The 21792-nt window shown below is 36.4% G+C and overlaps 1 protein-coding gene and 1 non-coding gene across 2 annotated transcripts in view; one reads left to right on the top strand and one right to left on the bottom strand.

Moving 5' to 3' along the window:
- Swt1 (SWT1 RNA endoribonuclease homolog) overlaps positions 1–21792 on the bottom strand; it is a 97016-nt gene that overhangs the window by 13438 nt on the left and 61786 nt on the right.
- LOC147823138 (U6 spliceosomal RNA) lies at positions 4762–4871 on the top strand. Its single transcript, XR_015444615.1, has one exon. It is a non-coding gene; the product is annotated as a U6 spliceosomal RNA (small nuclear RNA).

Raw genomic sequence — 21792 nt, 5'->3', positions numbered from 1 at the left:
CCAATACTATCATTTGGTTACTATAAGAAAAGTCTTTATAAGTGTGTCTAGTATTTAGCAAATAAAATATATTTCAATTGTTAACAGTAACAATGACTATATCAGCATCATCTAAATAATTTCAAGATACAAATTAAGTGAATAATGATAGAAATAACAAGAAATCACACTACCTCAGTTAATTTTTACATTCCAAGTGACTTTTAATTACAACATCTCTAGGTCCTCATGTCCTTGCCAATGTTTGATACTGTCAGACTTGAGAGCTAATGGATCTCAATAATTTTAATTGTATCTGTAGACTATTTGGTCTTTATTGTACTTAGGGGAAGCTTCTATAAATAATTTTTCAGGATGAAGTCAAAATTTTTAAGTGCTATGTTCTCTTAGAAGGGGCATCTATAAAATATCTTTAAGAATATACCAATATATGAATGAGAATTTTTTTTTTTTTTTGGTACCAGGGATTGAACTCTCAGGTCCTTGCACTTGCACAGCAGGCGGCGAAACCACTGAGCTAAATCCCCGGGCCAGAGAATGTTTTTCTTCCAACAAGTCATTTTAAAATACAAGTAATCTCTCCAACCAAAAAACAAAAACAAAAACAAAAGACCAAAGGGAATACACTGGAGAGGGGAAGGTCCATAAATAATTTCCTTTACAAAATAAACAGTATATTGTCATTATCTATGGTCACCCTACTCTGCAACAGCATATCACAACTTCTAGTCCTAACTACAACTGACCATTCATTAACTTTTCTCCATTCTTCCTCCCCAACTATTCTCACCAGACTCAGGTAACCACTGTTCTATTTTCAACTTCTATGAGATCAATAACATATTTCAAAACACTGGAAAAAAAGAATTTTTAATGTTTTCACCAAAAATATATAAATAAATGTTTAAGGAGACAGACTATTTAACTTTATCTAAACATTACACCAAGTATATATGCATCAAAACATATGGCACCTCATGAATATGTACTATTCTAATCTCTACATTAGTTAAAATTTTAAAATTAAAAAGCTATCTAGATAAGCAAAAGCAATCTTTCAGAAAGGAAATGGGAAATAAACTAGTGTTTTAGCTGTGCAACTCAATGAAAACAAACTATCAACAAAGTTGAATAATTTATATCTATCCTTTATAGCTTTAGAAATAATCTAAATTGTCCATAAGGAAATTTGATAAAACAAGATATTTTATATTAAGAGCTTTATAAACTACAAGCCAATATCACAAAAGAATATACTTTACTAAAGAATTAAAAAACACTGTTCTGAAATACTTTCTATAAAAAGTGGTTCTAAGTAAATTAGTATATAGCAATAAGTTACATCCAAAGAAAGAAAGAAAATAATCATTCTGGTTTCCCACTTAGCAAAAATTGAAATATTTTAACTTTCACCTTGGTTCTATTCAACACTTTACTGAGACACAATTTCTATACCATAAAATGCACTCATTTTAACCATTCAGTGATTTTTAATAAATCTACAGATCTATATAATGATCATCACAATGTAATTCTGGAACATTTTCTTCACCCAAAAAAGAACCTTCTTGCCTATTTGCAGTCATTTTCTGATTTCACCTCCAACCCCAATTCCAGGCAACAACTAATTGTTTCTATAGAATCGCCTTTTCTGGATTGGACTGATTTATTCAATTTTAAGTTCTTTCTCTCTTACCCTCACAAAAGCATGGTTGTAGCTGAAAATAATAGCATACTATATTAGGAGTCCAGAGAGTCAGGCAAACTCCAGTAGACAATCCCTCACTCTCATAATGTATTTGATGAGTAAGTTAAAACAGAAAATATGTACTAAAGATGCCCAGATCATAACAAGCGATACTCTATTTTTTCAACAAGTACTGAAGACCTACTATGATCCAGGCATTGTTCTAGGCCCTTGGGTACAACAGTTAAACAGAGGAAGATCTAGAGTAGACCACAGCATCATTGTTCTAAAGAGAATACAAAAGAAAAAATCCTAAACAAACACACAGAATGAAGAAAAATATCTTATTCTTGTCCATAGGGCATAAAACATTGCAAATTTTTACAAACTAGAAGTACAGTCTATTGAGAATACATAAAAAAATAAAATGGAGAAAATTATTTATGGACTTTCTGAATTTGGCCTAGTAGAAAAACAACTGCAAACTTATTCAGTACACATAGCTTCTTGAAAATATACAAAAAAATAAAAAGGAGAAAAATGGTTTATGGACTTTTAGGTCTCAGATTCCCCCACACAAAAATTCTTGAGAAGTCAGCCTTCTCTAAAGTTTTCTCACTTTTTTTTCTTTTTCTGTAGGAAGACAAAAGAACCTTAGAATGAAAGCCCTAAAATGGCAATTTAAACAGTATTAAAGAATTAACTCTTAGAGGATAAAATATTTTTCAGAAAAATGGCAATTTTTATTTATGAATGTATCTACATTTTTCCTTTCAAAACAAATCCATAGTAATAAGCACATATCAAATTCACACTATTTGCTAAAATGTATATTGTAGTGAGAGCTACAGAGTGTAAAAGAAAATTATAAACATGGTTCCCTATCTTCAAATTCTTTACAATCTCGAAATTTCACTGTAGAATGAGTTTGGAGGAACAGATATCTGAAGCAAGGTTTAATTTGTAGCTCACAGATTATTAACAAAAACTGACCTGAATACACTTTGGTTCCTTTTATACTAGCATCAACATGTGTTTTATATGTATCATCCTGGATCTTTTAACACCCTAGGTCTTTTTAATTTGACCTGGGTCAAGTTACCTACTTTTCTGTACTTTGGTTTCTCAACTGTGAAATGGGGATAAAGTAGTGTTTACTTCATAAGGTTACTGTATGAATTAAATAATGTCTCTAATGTGTTTAGCACAATGCCTGGAACACAATACATATTTAGTAAGTATGAGCTATTATAGTAACTAGTTTTTGGATGTAGAAACCAAGTGTCAGAGTTTTAAGATACTTGCCCAAGCTTATACATGAGCAGTGATAGCTGTTCAGATATCTGTTGGTTTGATTCTGAAGATCATGCTTTTCCTGCTAATAAAAAGGATAACCATTCCATCTGCTTGCTTTTAAAAATGATTTTATAAAATCAAATGAACTAAAGCCCTTTTAAAATAATTAAAATATTGATTTTATATGTAAGCAATAAAACCCTCTTTAATAAAGCTTTTTGTCAAATGCTTCTGGGAAATTATTTAATGTTCAAAACACTAAATTTTTGTATTGAAGCATTAATTTTTCTCAAAGCCATAAAGCAAGTTGGTAACAGTATACTCACTAAAAGTCCTGTTAGAGAGACACTCCTATGATCATTAGCATCAAGTAAAAAAATGTACATATTAATCTAGACTTACTCTGGAAGCAAGTGATTTGAAATTTAATTTTAAAAAATAAATAAAATTAATTCTATAACTAAAATATTCTATTTTTAACCTGTTTTAACTCAAATGAAAGCCTACTCAAGCCACATGTAGGAGCATATACCTGTAATCCCAGCACAAGGATCATGAGTTTGAGACCAGCCTGGGCAACTTAGCATCTTAGAAACTATGCCTCAAAACAAAAGAAGACTGCAAAGACATCTGAGGGCAAAGGTCCTGGATTCTATTCCCACTACTGCCAAAACAAAACAACCCACAAAGGTTACCCAGAATTCTCATATATTTCTAAAACAGACAAATTAAAGGAAGCTGGGTGGAAGACTGGAGTTGAATGCACTCAGCTTTCTTTATGCCTTCCCATATGACCCTAGGAATTCAGAAACACTTCTGCAGAACCCCAAATACCAAGTTTCAGTAAAGCAACATTTACTTTGTAATTGAGGTGGTTTCATTTTCATAATGAATACAAATCTCACTGAGACATTTTTAAAAATTTTACTGTAAAAAATTTTTTTCAACGAAAAAATATAAGAGTATAAGTAGATGTAGAGGAAGCCTAACAGTATCAACCTGTCCAGTTTCACACGCTACTATTAGGCTCTATTAGATAAAACTGTTCTGAACTTTTCATCCCTTCTGAACTTACACCTTTCCATTGGTTCATGTGTTAGCCCCAGGTCACATAGGGTAAAATATCCACATGATGGGGTGGGAGTTCTACATTAGGGAGAAGTTGAGAAGAGTGGCCTTAAGGGATTGTAGTTTATATATGTGGTTAATTGGCTTACAGATTATAGGATTTCAAAGACTAAAGGTAATAGTTATAATACAATCATATGTAATCAACAAAAAATGGCAAAGCCAATATTTTTAATTTGAGCTTTTCTCAGTCACATCAGAAGGTAAAAAATTATCTGAGAAGAATCTTTCAAAAATGAACCCCCAAAATATGAATGTAACTAAAATACATAAATTCCCTCTGGCCATTTATCCAACTACAGTGGCAATTTAGGTCTCTAAGTGTTAGCATTGACTCAGAGCTAGTATCTAGTAATCCTCTAAAAGCTCTGAGCATTTCACTTTCTCTAGCTTACTGGCACCATAATACACAGATCTAAATCCCTTTGGAAGCTACCCAATACACTATGCATCTCATATTGTGTACAAGTGTTCATACTTTTTAATCAATACTATCAAAAAGATTAAAATAAAATCTGTATAAATCATTATTATTAATAAAATATAATTTGGGTTATTTTTGCTTGTCTTAAATTTAGTAATTAAGCTGGGGAAAACACAGCTATATGCTGTCAACAATTATAAATTAACTACATAAAAACATTAATAAAGTGCTTGCTTTGGCAACACATATACTAAAACTAATGAAACAAGACAGAGAAGATTAGCATGGCTCTTACGCAGGGATGACATGAAAATTTGTGAAGCATTTATTCTAAAAAATTAATAAACTAGTTTAATGGTAGCAAAAATGAAGATATACAATTTAAACATATGCTTTCAGTTACACTCTTGTCAAGGGTAAGGTATATGGTACATTTATTTTGTCTTGTTTTCAGGGTTTGGCACACATGATCTCTGATGTACAAAAATATTTACTGAGTGTCTATGTAGAAGACACATTCCTGAGCTATATTATTAGAAATCCCCCACACTGGTTGCATCAATTCTTACTACGGCAGCTGGTTGACCCACTGCAGTGGTAAACGTTCTTTAGAGTCACAAGAGGGTACAGTATTTCTCAAAATAAATGAAACTAATCCTAAAGTAAAGGGTACACTCTAACTTTAAAACTGTTGTTAACTATTCTGTAAAAAAGAATTAACTGATCAACTGGTTCTTCCCCATATATTCTGTACACTTTTAGTTATTATGCCAACCCTTATTTAGAACCTTTGATTGCTCACCTAACCCCCTTCATTCAATTATTTTACCAGTGTTTCGCCCCACTGACTTAAGTCATTTATTCCATCTGTTTCATTTTTTTTTTAATGGTGGTTTTTTTTTTCGGTGGTTTTAGCATTTCCTAAAATAAGATTTAATAACAGGGAATTTTAATTAAATATCAAATCATAAATCACTAGGTAAATAACCAGCTATAAAACAAAAAACAAATCTGAGTAACAGTGACTGTAAATAAAAGCAACTCAACAAACAAATTAAGATGTTTGTTATGTTTAATAAATAATCTTCATATTATATTTCTTTTCTTTTCTTTTTTAATTTTTTTAAGACATGGTCTTGCTATGTAGCCCAGGCTGGCCTCAAACTTGCAATCCTCCTGACTCAGCTTCCTGAGTTTCAGGATTACAGTTATCTACCACCATACCAGCTTCATATTATATTTCATTGCTGGAAATTCTGTTGTAATTTTCTTTTTTTTTTTTTTGGTACCGGGGATCAAACTTGGGTCCTTGCACTTGTGAGACAGGCGACAGAACCACTGGGCTAAATCCCTGGCCCATCTGTTGTAATTTTCAAGGAGTTTCTGATGGGGGACATTTAACTCTGTCATAGAAAACTGGGTTTTACTGAATAAACCAAAGAAACATCTAGTATATTCTAGGGGCAGTAGGGTTAATTTCACATTTCTGTACTAACATTTATGATAAAAACAAAGTCTTAATTTCCTATTCTTAAATTGTAAATGCTGGGAAGTGTGAATGGGAGCTTCAGATATGTAAAATGAAAATCAGGTTATTCTAAAAATTAAGTAATAAGTGATCTTTGGTAACATTAAAGAACACTATTATGGCTTGTGTTTAGATGTCCCTCCAAAACCTCATGTGGTTATAGGTGGGGCTTTTTCAGAGGTGGGTGGATCTAGCACTAGGATTAAGGGTGTTAATACTACCCGCCCTAAGTAGTCTGGATAAGGTAAAAGGGGCAGAAAGACACTGTTAAGGTCCCTTGTTATTTTGCTACCCTTAGTCCACCTTGAACTTTCTCCTCTGCAATGCTGCCCTGCCTTGGAGCCACTTGATTATGGAAAGAAACCTCTACAAGCTGTAAGCTAAATACATCTTTTCTCCTTTAACTTTGGATATCAGGTATTTTGTCTCAGCAGTGAGAAAAGTAACTAAGACAAACTGTTAAAAATATATACTAGAGGGGTAGATCAAAAGTTTGAGCTCAGTTTGGGATACATAATAAATTCAAGGACAGCCTGGACTATGTAGCAAAACACTGTTTCAAAAACAAAGAAAAAAGAAAAAAAAATTTAAACAAAAGAATTTTTTTTTTTTTTTTAGTTTTGTTAAGGGCTAGGGATTTAGCTCAGTGGCACTGCACCCTTCTCAAGCACAAGGTCCTGAGTTGAATACCCAGTAACAATAAATAAATAAATAAATAAATAAATAAATAAATAAATAAATAAGGTTTGTAACAGTTCATTTAAAAAAAATACATATTATATATATATGTATGTATGTATGTATATACCAGGGGCCGGGGATTTAGCTCAGTGGTTCCTCCACCTGCCTCACAAGCACAAGGTCCCAAGTTTCATACCCAGCACAAAAATATATATATAAAACACCTGCTACTTAGACAATTCAGGGTGCTATGTGGATGTCACATATTTTGTCAGCCAATATAATTTTTATATATTATATATAAAACTTGATATAAACATTTTACATATAAAACTTGATATAAACATTAAGTTTAAAGTGTTTAGCACACTCCAATAACATACCACAAAAAGCTTTCACGAATAAGTCCAATATGTACATTAACAACGATATATTATACAGTTCTGTAACACCTTATAAAAAATTGTCATATAGTCTTTGGGTCTCGATCTCTTCCATTTGATCTTTTTTTTTTGTACCACAGATAGAACTCAGGACCTTGCACTTGTAAGGCAGACTCGGTGCACAGAGCTAAATCCCTGGCCCTCTTCCATTTGATCACATCTTTCCTCTATTTTGGATAAACAATTGATACAGAAAGGCATAGCCAGAAAGAGGCTGAACACCTCAAACTGTAAGCAACCCAGAGCTCCTTGGCAAGGAATTAGGAATTGATTCCTGGAGATACTGGTGAGGGAGAGATTCTGCTGAGCATACCTGAGTGGGTGCTTTTCTATTGCTTCCCCAAACACCAGAAAGATCTAAGAAGTGTGAAATCCTGCTCACTGGACACCATCCCACATAGGCAAAGAAGGCCCTCTGTCCCATCTGGGGACTGAGCCAAGTTGGAAAGTAAGTTCTTGAGACAGGACTCAGGGACAGATAAAAGTCTGAGGGTGAAGAACAGAAAGTGTCACCTACATCAGAGTGCTTCTGTGATATACTGGTCAGAAAGGCCCTGGAGGGAGAGCACAGAAATGATGGCAAAATTTTCCCTGCAGTGAGGGGAGAGAGAGTGGGAGGTCACTGGTGCAAGCTGATGGAGAACCAGGTGCTAGGCAAACTACAACACATCTTCTTCCCAAATTAATTGAGGAGGTCAGATTTTGGGACAGAGACAAAAGTCTGCAGTTGGCCACACCCAAAGCACTGCTTCCAGCCAGGAGGCAGCTCCAGAGAGATTAACAGTCCTCACCACTGCCAGGCAGGCAGCTAAGGAGTTCACCATGAGGAAAACAGCTTAGTGGTGTGCAATCAGACTATGACTACAGAGTGAAGGAAACAGTGTGAGCAAACCAGCTCTAAGGTAGAGTGGGTGCATAGAGTTTCTCTTGGTTTCCTTTCTTGTTTTTGTGACCTGGGTAGGGTTTTTTTCCTTTTCTTTTCTTTGGTTATTTCTTTAGTAATACTTTTCATTTTACTTTATTTTTGAAGTTTTTTTCCTTTATCCTGCTCTTTTTTTTTTTGGTACCGGGAATCGAACTCAGGTCCTTGCGCTTGAGCAGCAAGCGGCAAAACCACTGAGCTACATCCCTGGCCCTAATTCTGCTCTTTCTTGGTCCTTCTCTTTTTTTAACTTTCTTTCCTTCCTATTCTTTTTTTAATCTTCATTTTTCTTTTTTTTTATTAAATTCTTTTGTTGGTACATTGTAGGTATACAACACAATTACATTTCTCATTGGGAATTGTACCTTTACATAATGCATCTTGGTTCTTATTTTTTCCCCATTCCTACGCTCACTTCACCCCGTCCACCCTTCCCTAATTACAAAGACTTTATTTCCATTTTTTCCATTTCTCATCATTTTTCCTTTCCCTTCTTTCCTTTCCCCTGCACCTCCCACTAACCCTACCCCTTTGGACCTTTTCTTCCTATTTTACATTATCGATTATTCATTCTAATCATTGGTACATTTTAGGTATACAATATAATGACATTCACCATTGGAAATTTGCACCTTTACATAGTCTCTCTTGGTTCTTATTTTTCACCCTTGCCCAGCCTTCCCTTCAACCCCTCCAGTCCTATTTACAAAGATTTTGTTCCTATTTTTCCATTTTCTCATATTAATCCCATTCCCTTGTATCCTTTCCCCAGCCCTCCCACTTCCTTCCCCTTTGCCCCTTTTCTTCCTATTTCACATTACCTATTATACATTTTAGTCCTTATTTACACTTTCAGTTTCTCACACCAGAGAAACTATTCAGTATTTATTCGTGTGTGTCCTATTTATTTCACTTAAGAGTATCTCCTCAATGTGCATCCACTTAGCTATAAATGTCTCTAATTTCTCATTTTTTTTTCGCTGAGTAGTACTCTATTTTATTTAAAAGACACATTTTCTTGATCCAGTCTCCAGTTGACAGGCATTTGGGCTGTTTCCAAGTTTTAGCTCTTACAAACTGTGCTGCTATGAACATGGGTGCACATATATCACTGTGGTATGATTCTTTTAATTCTTTGGGGAAGATCCCCAGCAGTGGAATATCAGGGTCAAATGGGACTTCCAGTCCTAGTTCTTTGAGGTACCTCCATCCTGATTTCCACAGTGCTTGCAGCAGTCTACACTCCCACCAGCAGTGGAGCAGGGTTCCTCTTTCCCCACAGCCCCACCAGCATTTGTTATTGGTTGATTTCATGACAGCAGCCATTCTTTCTGGAGGGAAGTGGAATCTCAGCATTGTTTTCATTTGCATCTCTCGAATGACCAGTGATGTTGAACATTTTTTCATGTATTTATTTGCTATTTCTACTTCTTTGTCTGAGAAATGTCTGTTCATTTCAGATGCCCATTTTTGGATTGGGTCTTTAAATTTGGGAGGACAGATCTTTTCAAGTTCTTTATAGATTCTAGATAGTAGACCTTTATCTGAGGAAGAGCAGGTGAAGATTTTTTCTCACATTGTGGGTTGTCTCTTCACACTGCTGGTGGTTTCTCTTCCTGTGCAGAAGCCTTTTAATAAGAAGAGATCCCACTTGTTGATTGTTTGTGCTAGTTCATGGGCAACTGAGGTTTTGTTCATAAAATCTTTTCCTACACCGATGTCTTCAAGGGTTCTACCTAACCTCTGTTCCAACTGGTTCAGAGTTTCTATTTTAATATTTAGATCTTTAATCCATTTTGATTTTAGTTTAGTGCATGGTAAGAGATACAGATCTAGTTTTAATCGTTGGCAAGTTGAAACCCACTTTTTCCAGCACCATTTATTAAAGAGGCTATCTTTCCTCCAGTGAGGGTGTTTGGCTCCTTTGTCGAAGATGAGATGGCTGAGTGTGGCTGGCGTTGTTTCTGCATCTTCTAATCTGTTCCACTGGTCCTCAGGTCTGTTTCTTTGCCAGTACCATGCTGTTTCTATCACAGTAGCTTTGTAGTATACTTGCAGGTTGGGGATTGTGATACCTCCTGCCATGTCTCTGTTACCTAGAATTGCTTTTGCTATTCTGGGTCTCTTCTTGTTCCAAATGAATTTTTGAATTGTTTTCTCAAGGTCTATGAAGTATGCTGCTGGGATCTCAACTGGAATTGCATTAAATTTATATAGCAGTTTTGGAAGTATGGCCATTTTCTCTATATTAATCCTTCCTACCCAGGAGCAAGGGATGTCAGTCCATTTTCTGATATCATCTTCAATCTCTCTTTTCAGAGTGCCATAGTTTTCAGAGAAGAGGTCTTTGATTTCTTTTGTTAGGATGAGTCCTAGGTATTTCAGTTTTTTGGATGCTATTGTGAAAGGAATTACTTGGCCTATTTCTCTCTCAGTGAGTCTGTCATTGGTGTAGAGGAAAGCTATTGATTTTTGTGTGTTGACCTTGTAACCAGTTACTTGACTGAATTTGGTTATTAAGTCTAGAAGACTTTTGGTGGAGTTCTTGGGGTCTTCTATATAGAGTATCATGTCATCTGCAAATAATGACAATTTGACTTCTTCATTTCCTATCTTTATTCCTTTTATTTCTTTCTCTTATCTAATTGCCATGGCTAATGTTTCCAGAACTATATTGAACAAGAGTGGTGATAGTGGACATCCTTGTCTTGTTCCTGATTTTACTGTGAAGGATTTCAGTTTTTGACCATTGAGTATGATATTGGCTGTTGGTTTCTCATAGATGGCTTCTATCAGTTTGAGGTAGAGACCATCTATTCCAATTTTCTGTAGGGCTTTTATCATAAATGCATGTTGGGTTTTGTCAAATGCTTTTTCTGCATCTATGGAGATAATCATATGGTTTTTGTCCTCGGCTCTATTGATATAGTGTATTACATTGATTGATTTTCATATATTGAAGCATCCCTGCATCCCTGGGATGAATCCCACTTGATCAGGGTGTATGATCTTCTTGATGATCTTCTGCATTCTGTTTGCCATTAAGGATTTTTGCATCTATGTTCATTAGTGAGATTGGCCTACAGTTCTCTTTTTCAGTTGGGTCTTTCTCTGCTTTGGGGATCAAGGTGATGCTTGCTTCCAGGAATGAATTTGCGAGTATTGCTTCCCTTTCAATTTCACTGAAGAGTTTAAACAGTAGTGGCAGTAGTTCCTCTCTAAATGTCTTGTAGAATTCAGCAGTGAAGCCATCAGGGCCTGGGCTTTTCTTAGTTGATAAGTTTTGAATTACATTTTCAATTTCATTGGTTGATATTGGGTTGTTCAGAATTTTTAGCTCTTCTTCGTTCAACTTTGGCAATTCATATGTATCTAGGAATCTGTCCATTTCTTCTGTGCTGTCCATCTTATTGGTGTATAGGTTCTGGAAGTAGGTATTGATGATCCTCTGGATTTCTGCTGGGTCTGTTGAAATTTCACCCTTTTCATTCCTAATTGCATGGATTTGGGCCTTTTCTTTCCTTTTTCTGATAAGGTTGGCTAAAGGTTTGTCAATTTTGTTGATTCTTTCGAAGAACCAACTCTTGGCTTCACTGATTTTTTGTATTGTTCTCTTAGTCTCCATTGCATTGATTTCTCCTCTGATCTTTATAATTTCCTCCCTTGTATGAGCTCTGGGGTTGTCCTGCTCTTCTTTTTCTAGAAGCTTGAGGTGCAGCACCAGGTTGTTTAATTGGGCTCGTTCTGTTTTCCTAATATGCATATTCACTGCTATGAATTTCCCTCATAAGACTGCTGTCATTGTGTCCCATAGATTCCGATATGTTGTACTGTCATTGTCCATTTAATTGAAGGAACTGTCTGATTTAATTTCCTCTGTGACCCATTGGTTATTCAGAGGTGCGCTGTTCAATTTCCACGTGTTTATGAAATTTTTTGTTTCTTTTGCTATGGATCTCCAATTTCATCGCACTATGGTCTGATAATATACAGGGGATAACTTCAATTCCTTTGCACTTACTTAAACATGTTCTATGTGTGAGCATGTGGTCTATTTTGGAGAATGACCCATGTGCAGCTGAGAAGAATGTGTATTCTGATTTTGTGGGGTGGAAGACTCTGTAAACATCTGTTAAGTTCATTTGTTCAAGAGTTCGATTGAATTCTAGTATTTCATTACTTATTTTTTGTCTAGTTGATCAATCTATTTGTGACAGTGGGGTGTTGAGGTCCCCCACTACAATTGTATTAGTGCATATATGACTTTTCATGTCCGTTAGTATTTGTTTTATATAGTTGGACACACTAGTGTTTGGTGCATAGATATTTATGATTGTCATCTCTTCCTCTTGGACTGTTCTCTTTACAAGGATGTAGTGTCCTTCTTCGTCTCTCTTAATCAGTGTTGGTTTGAAATCTACTTGACCTGTAAAGAGGATAGCTACTCCTGATTTCTTTTGGGTTCCACTCGCATGGAGTATTGATTTCCACCCTTTAACTTTCAGTCTATGAGTTTCCTTTTGAATTAAGTGTGTTTCTTGTATACAGCATATTTTTGGATTTTGTTTCTTGACCCATTCTGCCAGTCTATTTCTTTTGATTGGTAAATTGAGACCATGGACATTGATGGTTATAACTCAAATGTATTGACTTGTCATTGCCATGACTTTTTCTTTATGTTAGGTTCTCCCCCTTTACATTTAATTTCTTGTTGTTTCAGATGGGTTCATTCTGCTTTGCTTGCTGGGGTTGTGATCCTCAATGTCTCTTCCTAGGATATTGTGTAAAGTTCTTTGCAGTGCTGGTTTGGTATGCACGAAGTTCCTAAGGTGCTCTTTGTCATGAAAGTATCTTATTTCTCCATCCATTTTGAAAGATAGTTTTTCAGGGTACATCAATCTGGGTTGGAGGCTGTTTTCTTTTAGGGCTTGGAATGTGTCACTCCAAGCTCTTCTTGCCTTGGTGGTTTGTGTTGAGAAGTCTGCTGTGATTCTGATGGGCTTTCCTTTGTATGTGATTTGTTTCTTTTCTCTGACTGCTTGGAGAACTTTGTTCCTCTGTTGTGTTTCTGGAATCTTAACAATTATATGCCTATGTGTAGATTTTTTTTGATCAAGGCTATTTGGAGTCCTATATGCCTCATTTATCTGTATGTCAAGCTCTTGTCCTCTGCTTGGGAAAGTTTTCTGCCATTATTTCTGTGAAGAGATTTTTTATGTCATCTGCACTCTCTCCTGTTTCTTCATTGACTCCAATCAGTCTTATGTTATTCTTCTTTGCATCATCTAGCAGCTGCTGGATTGATTTCTCATGTTCCCTTATAATTTTGAAGCAATTTTTCTTTTCCTGGTCACTAATTGCAATCTTATCTTCTGTATCTGAAATTCTGTCCTCACACTGGCTTATTCTGCTGTGTAGACTTTCAATGGAGTTTTTCATCTCCTGGAAATCTATTTGCATCTGTTTTATGGATTCCATTTGTTTCTTATGTTGGGATTCCATCATGTTCCTGAGCTCCTCTCTAGATTTATTAATCATGTCTTGCACTAGGGCCACAATTTCTCTTGTTATCTGAGAAATTATTTCTGATTTCATTTTTTCCAGATCCCCTTTTGTTGCCAGTTCAGTGGGTCCAGGTGGTTGAGTATCAGAGGATTCCATCTCATTGCCCTTTGGGGTTGCTGTAGGTGATCTGGAAGTCTGGTTTTGAGACTTATTTACGTGTTTTCTCATTTCGACTGGGGCGGGGGGCTGTTAGCGCCTGCACGGATTACCTCCTCTGAGCTGGGAGAGGTGGGACAGGGGCCGGGAGCAGTGGTAGGGATGGTGACCCAAAAGCCCTTTCCTGTGGGCTGGGAGCAGTGGGAGAGATGGTGGCCAGGAAGCCCCTTCCTCTGGACCAGGAGCAGTGAGATGGCGGCTCAGAAGCCCCTACCTCTCTGGGCCAGGAGCGGTGGGAGGGATGGTGGCCCAGAAGCCCCTTCCTCTGGGCCAGGAGCAGCAGGACAGAAGGTGGCCCCAAAGCCCTTTCCTCTGGGCTGGGAGCAGCAGGAGGGATGGTGACTGGGAAGCCCCTTCCTCTGGACCAGGAGCAGTGGGATGGCGACTCAGAAGCCCCTACCTCTGGGCTGGGAGCAGTGGGACTCAGTACCTTGGTCTGGTGGTCTGGCATCCTCTGCGTCTTTGTAGTGTGGAACCAGGTGGCTGCCTGTCTGCAGTGGGGTGATTCGGTGTCTTCCGCATGACTCAGGACCTCAGTCAGGCGTGCACAGACCTGCCTGTCTGCAGCGGGCTGATTTGGTGTGTTCCAATCTTCATTTTTCTTAACACCTATGTTAATTACTTTTCTCTCATTGCTGAGACAAAATACCCAACATCCGAAGTTAAAGAAGGGAAGGTTTATTTAGCTCACAGTTTGTAGAAGTTTCAGTCCATAATCAGCTGGCTCCAAGGCAGCGTGAATGGCAAACAGGTATTACAGAGGAGACACAACATGACATGCAGAAAGTAGCAAAAGCAACAAGGGGCCTTAACAGTGTCTTTCTGCCCCTTTTATCTTTTTCAGACTACTTAGGGCAGGTAGTGCCCTCAGGCCTAGCCCCACCATGAATCAATCACACACTCTAGATTCAGCCACCTCTGAAAAAGACTGCATGACACTTTGGGGGGACATCTAGACATAAGGTCTAACATTCCCTTTTCTATTCTCTCTTTTACACATTTCATGCAGCAAAAATATAGCAAGAGCCTGTGAATGCACAACAGGGAATACAAATTGAGCAGTGTTTTAACTTGAACCATTTATGGCCATGTCGGGGTAACCCTTAACAGAATTGTGCTCAGAGGATCCAAGCAAAACTAACTGCTAATACATTAACAGGTGCAAACAACCTCACAGCTATCCTCAATCTCTAATTATACTTTCCCCCAATGCATCCCTTCTCCAGCCTCCACAATTATATCAAACCCATTCTAGACTACGCCTTTACTCCAGTTACAAAAATACTTCCAAAAGAGTCTGACATCCTATTTTTCACCTACTCTCATTTCTCTTATCTCCCTCTCTTCTTACTGACTTACCTTCTTCCTTTCCCTTTTCTCTTTCCCTCCTCCCTCCCTCTACATCTCACTGTTATTAGCAGTACAGTCTGTAAGGGGCAGTAATAAAAGGACAAAGTTGTCAAAACAATTCCAATGTTCACAATTGATATATGGTTGGATCTTTGGGTGCTAATATAACCAGCAGGAATTCTTTATTTACAATAGTGTCAGGGTCCAACCCAATTAAAATGAATAGGCTGAATTGGTAGACAATACCTCTTGACAAATAAGGCCAGGATCACATCACAAAAAAACAGAACCTAACTGAAGAGATGATCTTACCATCAACAAAAACTCTTCACTCTATTTGACCTCAAGCCACCATGCACAGAGGAATATGAAAAAACAAGGCAACAAGACATATCCAAGAATCCCAACTCCCCCAAAGCAGATCCAAGGGGCACTGAAGAAGAGAAAATCAAATGCCAAATAGCTGAACTATACAAAAAGATCAAAAAGCTCAAAGATTATATAACCAAACTGATACTGAAATTAACAAATTGACTAATGTGGTTAATGAAGACTGAAATAAAAATTTAGAAGTGCTAACCAAAATCATTCAAAACATGAATGACAAATATACCAAACAGATATAGTTCCTGAAAAGATGCTTAACAGAAATAACAGAGAAAAAAGAATTCTATTGAATATATCAACAGCAGAAGTGACCAACGTGAGCAGAAAGTGTCATGTTTCATAGATTTAATGCAATCTCAATCAAAATACCAATAGCACTCCTCACAGAACTAGAGAAAACAATCCTAAAACTCAAACAGAGGCAGAAGAGACCCAGAATAGCAAAAGCAACAAATACCAGGCAATAAAAAACAAACAAGGAGGTATTACAAACCTAGATTTCAAGCTATACTACAAAGTTACAGTGATAAAAACAGCATGGATTTGGCACCAAAAGAGACACCTGATCTTTGACAAAGAAGCTAAAAGCATACTTAAGGAAAGATAAGACTACTTAACAAATGGTGCTAGGAAAACTTGTCACACACATGAAAAAAATGGAATCTAGACCTATTTTTATCACCATATACTTAAACTAAAATCAAAGTGGATCAAAGATCTAAATACAAATATTAAAACAGAAATACAATGTTATAAGATAAAATAGTAAATTCTTGACAAAATAGGCACAGAAAAGGACTTCCTAAACAGAACCCCAGTTGCACCAGAAATAATATCAAGAGCCAACAAATAAAATTATATCAAATTAAAAAGCTTGTGCACTGCAAAGAAAACAAGAGTGAAGAAACAACCCATAGAATGGGAAAAATTTTTTTCCGAGCTACTCTTCTGAAGGACCAACATCTAGAATATACAAATAACTACAAAAAAAAAAAAAAAATCAGAGCCCCAAAAAATCAGGCAACTGAAATGAATGGACACTTCTCAAAAGAAGTAGAAATGGCTAATAAACATATAAATAAATGTTCAACATCTTTGGCCATTAGAGAAATACAAATTATAACAGCACTGAAATTCCATCTTATTCCAGAAAAAAGGGCTGTCATCAAAAAATCTAATAATAACAAATGGTGGCAAGGATGTGAAGAAAAAGGAACTCTGTTACAATGTTAGTGTGAGTGTAAACTATAGTATCCTATGGAAATCAGTACGGAGATTCCTCAAAAAGCTACAGATGAAATTCCATTTGATCGGACTATTCCCCTTCTAGGTATCTTCCCAAAATTGTTAAAGGCAGGGCCAGCAGTTCAACAGCACTATGCCTGTCTGGCAAGCACAAAAATCCTGAGTTCAATTCCTGGTAAGGGGGGTGGAGGGGCACACACACAAGAGTTAAAGACATCATACCACAGTGATACATGCATACCCATATTTATAGTAACACAATTCATAATAACTAAATCTTGGAAGTGGCCTATATATCCATCAACAGATGAATGGATAAAGACAATGTGGCATTTACACATAATAGAGTACTACTCTGTCATAAAGAAGGATAAAATTGAGTGATTTTTAGGAAATTGAATGTACTTAAAAATAGTAACGCTCAGTAAAATAAATCAGACACACAAGTTTAAATATCACTTAAATTTTCCTATATGAGAAACCAAAAGTATAAATAATTTTTAAAAACAAAATAAAACAGTAGGAAACAGGGAGACAGATCTTTCGCAGATGGGAAGGGAATCTAAATACAGAGGGAGGAGGGCTGGGGATGTAGCTCAGCGGTGCAATGCCTGCCTGGCAAGTGCGAGGCCCTGAGTTCGATTCAGGGTACCAAAAAAAAAAGATAAATATAGAGGGAGGGAGGAGGAAAGGGAGGGAAAGGGGAATAAAAAGAATTTAGATATGTTAATTACATGTACTTACTCCCTAAGATAAATATAAACATATGTCCTACAAACCTATACTAATAAAAACTAATATAAAAAATGAAGATTTTAAGATAAACTAATTTGATAAAAATCTTCTAAAACCAAACAGAGTTCCCAGTACCAAAAACATACAAACAAATAGAGGTTTCATTTTCCAAAATCATATTCTATGACCAGACCCATGCAGCATATGACCATGTCTAAATTTACCAGTCATACTCACTTATTGCAACATTTAAATACAACCCCAAAAAATACAGGGAAAATAAGGTTATCTAAGTTTAGAGAGAACCTTATATATGAAATCTTCTCTTCAACATGTGCCACATTATTTATGAGAAATAGTAGCTCCTTCACCTTCTTCCCTATATTGCATATAATAGAAAATGTGGAACTAAGAAAACATTCATTATTTACGTTTCACAAAATGCTACAATTTTTATAAAGACGAAACAAATATACTATAAAAACACCTAAGTTGTTTATGATCTACACCCCTCACTTTTCCTTTTTCCTTAATCTCTAAACCAGGAAGTTTTATTTCACAGACACAAAACCATACCTAAAATACTTTCATTATTCTCTATTAGCTTTCAACTTAAAGCTGCTCACATTTACTGAGTGTTACAGGTGGATTATAAGACCTGTTTACACTGATTTTTTTTTTTTTTTTGGTACCGGGGACTGAACTCAGGACCTTGTGCTGCTTGCCAGGCGGATGCTGTGTCGCTGAGCTAAATCCCCAACCCAAAATATTCAAGTTGTTTTTTTTGGTATCGGAAATTGAATTCAGGGCCTCACGCTTGCCAGGCAGGTGCCGCGTTGCTGAGCTACATCCCCAGCCCTCACTGATTTTTATTAGAGGCCAGTCTGAGCACATGTAAACATTTAATAATGTCTTTTATCCATGGATAAGTAGCACATTCCTTATTTTTAGAATTTGCAATTCAACTGTCCAATTAATTTTGTTGTTACAAATGAAATCTTATAAACTAAGTGATTTTTAACCAGTAGTAATTAGGCTAATTAAATTTCCTCTCCTACCCAAAAGAAAATGTTTATGAAGTTTAGGAATCCACAATATCCCAATCTTTTCAAACTATAAAATTAAGTATTTTGCTCCCAATTGTATAACATGACCACAGTCATGCTTAGAGCCGTATTAAATTGAAATATACATTTTAAACATTTTAAATTTAACTAAGGGAAAAAAGACTAACATTTATAGTTAAAAAAATATTTTTAGGGCTGGGGATTTACCTCAGAGGCACAGCACCTGCCTCACAAGTGCAAGGTCCTGAGTTCGATCCCCAGTACCAGAAAAGGAAAAAAAAATTCAAAAATTATTTTTACATACATCATCTGTGTCTCTGAAGAAGACATCAGAATTCTCATTTAATAATGAATGAAGCTGTGGCTTACATAGATGATATGCACAAGGTCAGCTAAAATGAGATAAATTCTCAAGCTCCTAGTTTACCAAGTGCATTTTCATTCACTTCTTTAAATGAAGGACCTGGTTACAATTTACATTATTACTGAGTCCTAATGTAACATCATACATGAACTTCTACTTTTAAAATACAGGGAACTAGAGCAGACATATATACACTGAGCACATATCTTAAAACCAAATGAAATGATGCCATTTTAATATGCATCAAAAACTGGTAATGAATTTTCAGCCATTACAAAGGAGTATATTTTTCAGTGTTTAAAATGTTTTAATTCATCCATAGTCAAAAGAAAATATTAAATTCTGATTATTTTAATGATTCCATTTCTTGAAATATTTTAAGTACCATATAGTTTTAAGAGTTAAAAAATAATTTTAATATTCTGATTAATGAATGTTGACATGAGCAAATTTTATTAACAGTGCCCTCCACTGGTAATATAGAGAAAAACAGGTGCTAATATAACTTTTTTTTTTTTTTTAGTATTTTGAGTTCCATGGAGGCTGCCAAGATGAGGTGGCATTACCTTCCATCATCTTCTCCTTCTTCCTTTTTAAAATTTTTATTAGTACATTTTAGATATATAATAACATAGGAAATACATAATTCATCATAGGAAATTTGTACCTGTACATGATATATCTTGCTTTTTTCCCCACTTCCCTCCCCTCCCTTCAACCCCTCTTATTTATAAGCTTTGTTTCCATTTTTTTCCTTCCATTCTCTATAATGTAACATTTTAGATGGTTCCTTTCTTTAAATGTGGTCTCTCACCACCTACACACAAATTCCCCAAAAAACTTGTTAAAAATACAAATTCCCTGGTGTACAAAATGACTATCGATATCTTTATTTCAGTATGTCTAGGTTAAGACCTAGAATTTTGCATTTTTAACTAGTTTCCATATAAACAAGCTGAAAATTACTGGTTTTGTAAGGGAAAGGAGTCTGTAGGCAGATAAAGAACAAAATAAGAGCCTCATTAGTTTTCTAGCTAACCCTGACTAGGAGTTAAAACTTTACTAGAGCACTTCCCTGGGAACAATTTCAAGGATTGGGAAAAGAGAAAAACTAGATAAAGAAAGGCACCAAATGGCCTTGGAATTTACACTGAAGGACAAGAGAAAAAGCTGACAGGCATGGCAAAGAGAAAGCCAAAAGCACAAAGCCAAGATAAGCCTCCCCACCTCCAATAGAATGCAGGAGAAATGGGGGGAGGGAGACCTAACACTGGAGAAAGCTCTTATCCAGTATACAGACAAACCCATACACTAACATGTATCTCATATACATGTTTTTTTTCACTCTAGGATCACTATATTACTACAACAGCTTTCCACACATCCCCTTACTAACTTTAAACTAACCATGAATAAATAAGGCACCTCCTTGACAACCATCTGCCCACCTGGAGATAAGGCCTTGTCAAGGACAGACAGAAAGATGCTACAGATATACCACCAGAAGAAACGATGTAGGCAAGGGTGCCCAGAAGTCAACAGAGTTACAGCAAGTTCTGAGTCGGGGAAGGGCCTCCGACCCCTATAAGGGAGGCTGGCAACAGAGGACTCACGGATCCTCTGCCTTTCCCGAGCCCCCACCCTGGTGCTTATCAGGGTAGCTATCTATCTTCTCCTTTTCACCCCTTTCCAATAAAGTCTCCTTCTTCCTACACTATGTATCTTTAATTCATTACTGGTACTGAGTTTACTGTCCCAGTGAGCTGCTCAGATAGCGGAGCAGCAGTATTCATGCCCCAGACATGACAGTTTGACTATGAATACCAACATCTTATCAAGGCACCGTAATATGGAAAAGTTATTACTATGCTTGTTTTATGGGTGAAAATTGAGGCTCAAAATAGTTTAATAATTTATCCCAGACAGAGCCACCATCATTTTCTTATTACGGGGGTTATGGAACCTTACAAAGAAAAGATAACAATATTTTATGAGCCTTAAAATTCATGTAATTATTTATTTCAAATATAGCTTATCTAAGTAGTACATGCTGTATCTTTTCAACCCTGGCTCCACAATTGCCACTTGCCTATGCCCAAGCCCATTCTAGGTGACTATAATCTGTCACCAGCACTTAAAACCACCCCGGCCAGTGATGCTCAGTCTTTACTCTTTACAGAATTACCTAGAGGGCACACAGTGCTGGGCACTATGTGCAGAGTTTCTGATTCAGCATGTGTGGGAGGGCCTGAGAATCTGTACATTTAACAAATTCCAGGAACACCACACTCTGAGAACCACTAGATAAGTATAGTGGATACTAGTTCTCAACTTTGCCAATATATTAGAATTTCCTGAAGAAAATTTTAAAATCTTGGGCCAGGTGTACTAGCTCACACCTATATTCCCAGCACTTGGGAGGCTGAGGCAGGAGGATACCTGCAAGTTTGAGGCTGGTATGGACCACACAAAGAGTTCAAGGCCAGCGTGAACTAAACTACATAGCAAGACCTTGTCGTAGAAAAACCAATCACTCACTCATTCACTCACTCAATCAACCAAGCAATTTTTTGGTAGCCAAACACACCCCAGACCAATTAACTGTGTGGAAGACCCAGGCATCAATGTTTTAAAGCTTCCAAAATTAAAACGGTCTTTCTACAACATAAGTTTTTCAACCACTAATACACCCATATATGTTTTTCCCCCCAAAAAAGTAGTACAGTACACATTATTTCCAAAGCTTTTAGACTAGAAACATTTCTGTTATGACTCATAATTTATAGCCTTCTATAGGAATGTACTCGCCTACAG

The sequence above is a fragment of the Heterocephalus glaber genome, unplaced genomic scaffold (assembly GCF_053883595.1).
Source record: "Heterocephalus glaber isolate CG9 unplaced genomic scaffold, H.glaber_assembly_v1.0 deba00001600, whole genome shotgun sequence".
Classification (NCBI taxonomy): domain Eukaryota; kingdom Metazoa; phylum Chordata; class Mammalia; order Rodentia; family Bathyergidae; genus Heterocephalus; species Heterocephalus glaber.
The sequence above is the reverse complement of the archived record's forward strand: the minus strand, read 5'-3'. Positions and strand labels throughout refer to the sequence as shown.